The sequence below is a fragment of the Salvelinus sp. IW2-2015 genome, unplaced genomic scaffold, assembly GCF_002910315.2.
Source record: "Salvelinus sp. IW2-2015 unplaced genomic scaffold, ASM291031v2 Un_scaffold1945, whole genome shotgun sequence".
In the NCBI taxonomy this organism is placed as follows: Eukaryota; Metazoa; Chordata; class Actinopteri; order Salmoniformes; family Salmonidae; genus Salvelinus; species Salvelinus sp. IW2-2015.
Window position 1 is genome coordinate 159,934 of NW_019943300.1, and position 6,470 is coordinate 166,403.

A 6,470-nucleotide genomic window follows, 5' to 3' on the forward strand; every position below is an offset into this window, starting at 1 on the left:
TCTAAGTTTATCACAGTGTTTATGAGATATATTGATGGCAAGGAGGATGCGTCCATTACATTTCCGTTTGAGTCCGATAAAGAACATGTTTCCTGTTTGGATGTTTTGGTTAGGCAAGATGTAACGGCCTACTGAGAAACAGATAGAACGCCAGTCATCTCAGCAGTTATCCCCTTCATTAAAAACACTGACTATACAGCCAACTCCTTCTCATTAGGCGCATGTGTGACTCTGATTCCATTGGATGTACATGCCAAAGATTATGTGTAACCTCAAAACAAGAGGTTATAAAGAAGAATTATTGAGTAAGACAAAGTGCGCGAAATGCTTCTGCAACGCCAAAAATCCCTCTCCTCCCTCTGCAACGTTGGTGTCCCCTACCGTCCCATTTCAAGGTCCATCCAGGAAGTGGTTTTAAATTGACATTGGCACATATTATCTCTCTCTAGAATAGGGAAGAAGAGAACTTGTTGTTGTGACATTGATTGCCATTGCCTTGCACGCTGAAGAAGGGCTCGTACCCSAAACGTTCGTGAGACAATAAAAATATGTCAATGTGAGTTTAGTTAACGGAGTGCTGTATATTTCTGTTCATTGGATTATATACGAGGATTCAACACCTGATTTAAGTTTCTATAAGATGGAGTCGAGCACGTTGGTCATCTTTTCATCAACTGTTTGTGAACGTAGCTCCTCTAACAACGACGTATGAAGATGTTGACAGACTTACTGAAGCCCGAGGTAGAGTCTGATTCCAGCAAGATACTGTTCCCATTGGACACCCAGGGAGATTCAGGGGAATCGTATTCTGGACGGTTGGAGCAGCTCTATAAGACAGAAACAAGGTCTCTCCTACATGGGACAGTGTTATCCCAGTATTGGCGCAATACGCGCATCACGCAGGGCCTAAGGATTAACAAGGAACCTATTCTGGGACGATAAGAGTGTAAGAAGTGGTGCGTTTTGTAAGAAGTGGTGAGATAATGAGATATTTCTGTATTACATGTTTAAGAAATTTGCAAACATTTCTAAAAACATGTTTTCACTTTGTCATTATGGGCTATTGTGATGTCAGTATGGGGTATTGTGATGTCGTTATGGGGTATTGTGATGTCATTATGGGGTATTGTGATGTCATTATGGGGTATTGTGATGTCATTATGGGGTATTGTGATGTCATTATGGGGTATTGTGTGTAGATGGATGAGAGAAAAAAATACATTTAATCCATTTTGAATTCAGGCTGGAACAAAATGTTGAATAAGTCAAGGGGTATGAATACTTTCTGAAGGCACTGCAGATAGATAGACGGACAGACAGACAGACTGACGGACAGGTGGATAGATAAGTCATTGACTGTAACATCTGTGCGGTTGTGTCTGTCCYTCCAGAGGGTGGTAGTAGGAGGGCTGATGACATCCAGAAAGCAGCCGAGGAGCTCAACACTCGCTGGGATGGGTTCTGTGCCCTGCTGGCTGAGAGGCTGGAGTGGCTGGCCTACCAGAGCAAGATCCTGGCCTTCTATAACCTCTGGCAGCAACTGGAGCAAGCTTTAGTCAACTCTGAGAACTGGCTGAAGGTCCAGCAGCCACCGGCCTCAGAGCCTGAACCTCTGAAGCATCAACTGGAGCGCTGCAGAGTGAGGAGTGGGGGGGAAAGGGGTAGTGTCTGTGGAGGGAGGGAGGGAGGGAGGGAGGGAGGGCAGAATTAGGCAGATACCCGCTAATTATCAAAATCCAGAAAAGAGCCGTTAAATTCTATAACTCCCTAAAAGGAAGTGATTCCCAAACCTTCCATAACAAAGCCATCACCTACAGAGATATGAACCTGGAGAAGAGTCCCCTAAGCAAGCTGGTCCTGGGGCTCTGTTCACAAACACAAACAGACCCCACAGAGTCTCCAAGACAGCAAACACAATTAGACCCAACCATATCATGAGAAAACAAAAAGATATTACTTGACACAATTAGAATATATTTTTTTTTAAATGAGCAAGCTAGAATGTTTTGGCCTAAACAGGAGAGTACACAGTGGCAGAATACCTGACCACTGTGACTGACCCAAAACTTAAGGAAAGCTTTGACTATGTACAGATCAGTGAGCATACCCTTGCTATTGAGAAAGCCTCCGTAGCAGACCTGGCACTCAAGAGAAGACAGGCTATGTGCCACTGCCCACAAAATGAGGTGGAAACTGAGCTGCACTTCCTAACCTCCTGCCCCAATGTATGACCATATTAGAGACACATATTTCCTCAGATTACACAGATCCATAAAGAATAGATACAAACACGATTTTGATAAAATCCCATATCTACTGGGTGAAAATACTGTGTACATCACAGCAGCAAGATTTGTGACCTGTTTTCCACAAGAAAAGGGCAACAGATGAAGAAACAAACACCATTGTAAATACAACCCATTTTTATGATTATTTATTTCCCTTTTGTATTTAAACATTTGCACATTGTTAAAGACATTATGACATTTGAAATGTCTTTATTCTTTTGGAACATCCTGTGATGTGTAATGTTTACTGTCCATTTTTATTGTTAATTTCACTTTTGTATATTATCTACCACTGTTCCCATGACAATGTTAAAATAAGCCACCTTTGAATTTGAATTGAATGACGAGAAAGAGAGTCAGTATGTAGTAGGCTGGTGTGTGTGGGAAGACGAGAGAGAAGAGAGAAGAGACGAGATGAGAGAGAGAGAGATGAGAGAGAGAGTGCGAGAGGAGAGAGAGAGAGAGAGTCAGAGTAAGGAATAGAGATGAGAGAGAGGAGAGAGAGGAGAAGAGAGAGAGAGAGAGAGGAGAGAGAGAAGAGAGAGAGAGCAGAGAGAGAGAGAGAGGAAGAAGAAGAGAGAAGAGAGAGAGAGAGAGAGGAGAGGGAGAGAGAAAGAGAAGAGTAGTAGAGAGAGAAAACAGAGAGTAGATAGAGACGAGAGAAGAGTAGAGAGAGAGGTGGGAAGGACAGCGTGTGTATGTGAGAGAGAAGAGAAGAGAGCGAGAGAGAGAGAGAGAGAGTGAAGAGAGAAGTAAAGAGAAAAAGACGAAGGAGGAAGAAGAGAGAGGAAGAAAAGGGACAGTTTTTTTAAGGAGAAGAGAGATGAAGAGAGAGTAGAGAGAGAGAGAGTGAGAGAGAGAGAGAGAAGAGAGAGTGAAAGAGAGAAGAGAGAGAGGAAGAGAGAGAGAGAGAGAGAGAAGAAGAGAGAGAAGAGAGTAAAGAGAGAGAGTGTGTTGAAGGGATCAGGTCTGTGGTGTATGTGAGAGAGAGGAGAGAGAGAGAGAGAGGAGGAGACGAGATGAGAGAGAGAGAGAGAGAGAGAGAGAGTAAGAGAGAAGAGAGAGAGAGAGATATATGAGAGAGAGAGTGTAAGAGAGAGAGTAAAGAGAGAGAAGGAGCGCAGAGAGAGACTAACGTCTGTATGTCTGTCAAGTGCAAGGTTTTATTTTCCAACTCTATTTTATACACACCCTGACTTTCAATTCTGTGTACACGACATCACAGACACGTACTGCACACATAAATTGTGGGGTTGGAGCCCAAAACCTGCATCCCTAGTAGCTTCCAAGAGGAGAGATTGACCACCTCTTGTGTAGTTTGGTGTTAGTTGGTCTGTCCTGTCTCCTGTTTCTACGACAGCTGTTAGTTAGGTTGAGTCACTGCTCATAGGTTGGTCCTTCCGTCTCTGTTGTTATGCTGTTTTATTAGGTAGTCACGCTCATGAAGTTGGTCTGTCCGTCTCCTGTTGCTAATAGCTTGTTTAGTTAGGTGAGCACGCTCATAGTTGTCCCTGTCCCTGTCTCCTGTGTATCTAGCTGTTAGTTAGGTGAGTCACTGCTCATTAGTTGGTCCTGCCTGCTCCTGTTGTATAGCTGTTTAGTTAGGTGAAGTCAACTGCTCATAGTTGGTCCTGTCTGTCTCCTGTTGTACAGCTGTTTATTAGGGAGTCACTGCTCATAGTTTTCCTGTCCTGTCTTCCTGTTGTATAGCTGTTATTAGTAAGTTTGAGTCCACTGCTCATGAGTTGGTCTACTGTCCTGTCTCCTGTTACAGCTGTTAAGTTAGTGAGAGTCCACTGCTCATAGTTTGGTTTCCTGTCCCTGTGTCTACTGTTGATAGACTGTTTTAAAAAGGTAGGTGAGAGGCAACTGCTCGATAGTTGGTCCGCGTCACTGTCTCCTTGATATAGGGCTGTTTTAGTTTAGGTGAGTCACTGCTACAAGTTGGTCCTTGTCCTGTCTCCTGTTTGTACAAGCTGTTTAGTTAGGTGAGTCACGTGCTCATAGTTGGTCCTGTCCTGTTCCTCGTTGTACAGCTGTTTAGGTTAGGAAGTCAGAAACCCCCACCCCCCCCATAGAAGACCCCAACCCCCTCCCCATAGGAAGACCCAGGAAGACCCCGCTCCCACAGCACACAATCCGTCCACACGCTGCTGAAACAAAATCGTAGGGGGAACACTTCAATAACAGTGTCGTTCAGGGTATTCATACAACAATATTCTCTGTTTCTGTAATTCACCCCACAGAGAAAACACATTGCCACTGGGAAGGTTTGCCAATAATAATATTTTAATTGTAAATAAAAATTAAATTTGACTATATTTTGTATGAATGGCTCATAACAAACAGCGACAGCACAAAGCTGTAATGAGATGTTAATCGAATGTGTCGACTCTGATAGATTAGACTTGGATACTAAGAACTCGCCCTCTGATAGATTAGACTTGGATACTAAGACCCTCTGGTAAGATTGACTGGATACTAAGACCCCCCATCTTGAATAGATTATAGGACTTGATACTAAGACCCATCTGATAGAATTAGAAGCTTGGATATACAAGACCCCCTGCTGATAGATTAGACTTGGATACTAAAGACCCTCCCTGGTAGATATTAGAACTTTGGATACTAAGACCGCTCGCTGTAGATTAGACTTGGAATACTAAGAACCCCCCCTTGATAGATTAGAACTTGGATACTAAGACCTCACTCTGATAGATTAGACTTGGGATACTAAGACCCCTCTGATAGATTAGACTGATACTAAGACGCCCCTCTGATAGATTTAGAACTTGGATACCTAAAGACCCCCTCTGAAATAGATTTTAGACTTGGATATCTAAGGTACCCCCTCTGGTAGATTAGACTTGGAATACTAAGACCCCCTCTGATAGAATTAGACTGTGGGATACTAAGACCCTCTGATAGATTAGACTTGGATACTAGAGACCCCCTTTGATAGATTAGACTTGTAACTAAGACCCCTCTGTTGGAGATTTAGACTTGGATATACTAAGACCCCCTCTGATAGATTAGACGTTGGATACTAAACCCCTCTGTAGTAACTGGATATAAGACTTCTTGAAGGTTACTTGGATACTAAGACACCCTCTGGTAGATTAGACCTTGGATTACCTAAGACCCCACTCGTGATAGGATTAGACTTGGATACTAAAGAACCTCCTCTGAAGATTAGACTTGGATACTAAGAACCCCTCTGGATAGATTTAGACTTTGGATACTAAGAACCCTCCTGAAAAGATTGAGACTTGGAATCTAAGACCCCCTCTCTGATAGATTAGACTTGGAATTACTAAAGACCCTTCGTAGATTAGACTTGGATATAAGACCCTGCTGATAGATTAGAGAACTTGGATCGAAGACCCCCTCTGATAATTAGACTTGGATACGAAGACCTGCCTTCTGATAGATTGTATACTGACTCTCGATGATTAGACCTGAACAGACCCCTCAAAATAGATTTAGACTTGGATACTAAGACGACCACTCTGATAAGACTTAGATTGGAATACTCAAGAACCCCCTCTAATAGATTTAGCTTTGATACTAAGACCCCCTCTGATAGATTAGACTTGGATTACTAAGACCCCCTCTGATTAGATTAGACTTGGATTACTAAGACCTAATCTGATTTATTTATATATACACGTTGAAGTCGGAAGTTTTACATACACCTTAGCCAAAAACATTTAAACTCAGTTTTTCAGCAAATTCCTGACATTAAATCCTAGAGTAAACAATGCCCTGTTTTTAGGTCCATTAGGTTCATTTACTTTATTTTAAGAATGTGAATAAATCAGACATAATAGTAAGAGAGATGATTTAATTTTTTCAACAGCTTTTATTTCTTTCATCACGATTCGCCAGTTGGTCAGAAAAGTTTACATACACTCAATTTAGTTATTTGGTAGCATTGCCCAGTTAAATTGTTTAACATTGGGTCAAACGTTTTCTGTCCTTCAATCTCTTTCCCTGTCTTCCTCTCTTCCTGTCTTTTTTTCTCTTGCTTTCCTGCTGATCTCTGTCTCTGTCCTCAACTCTCTCCTCACTTTTTTCTCCCTTTCAACTGCCCCCCTCAACCCCTCTTCTCCCAACCCTCCTATCCTCCTCCCGCCTCGGTCTCTCCGCTCTCCTCTCCTAGTTCCCCCCTCACTCCTTTCT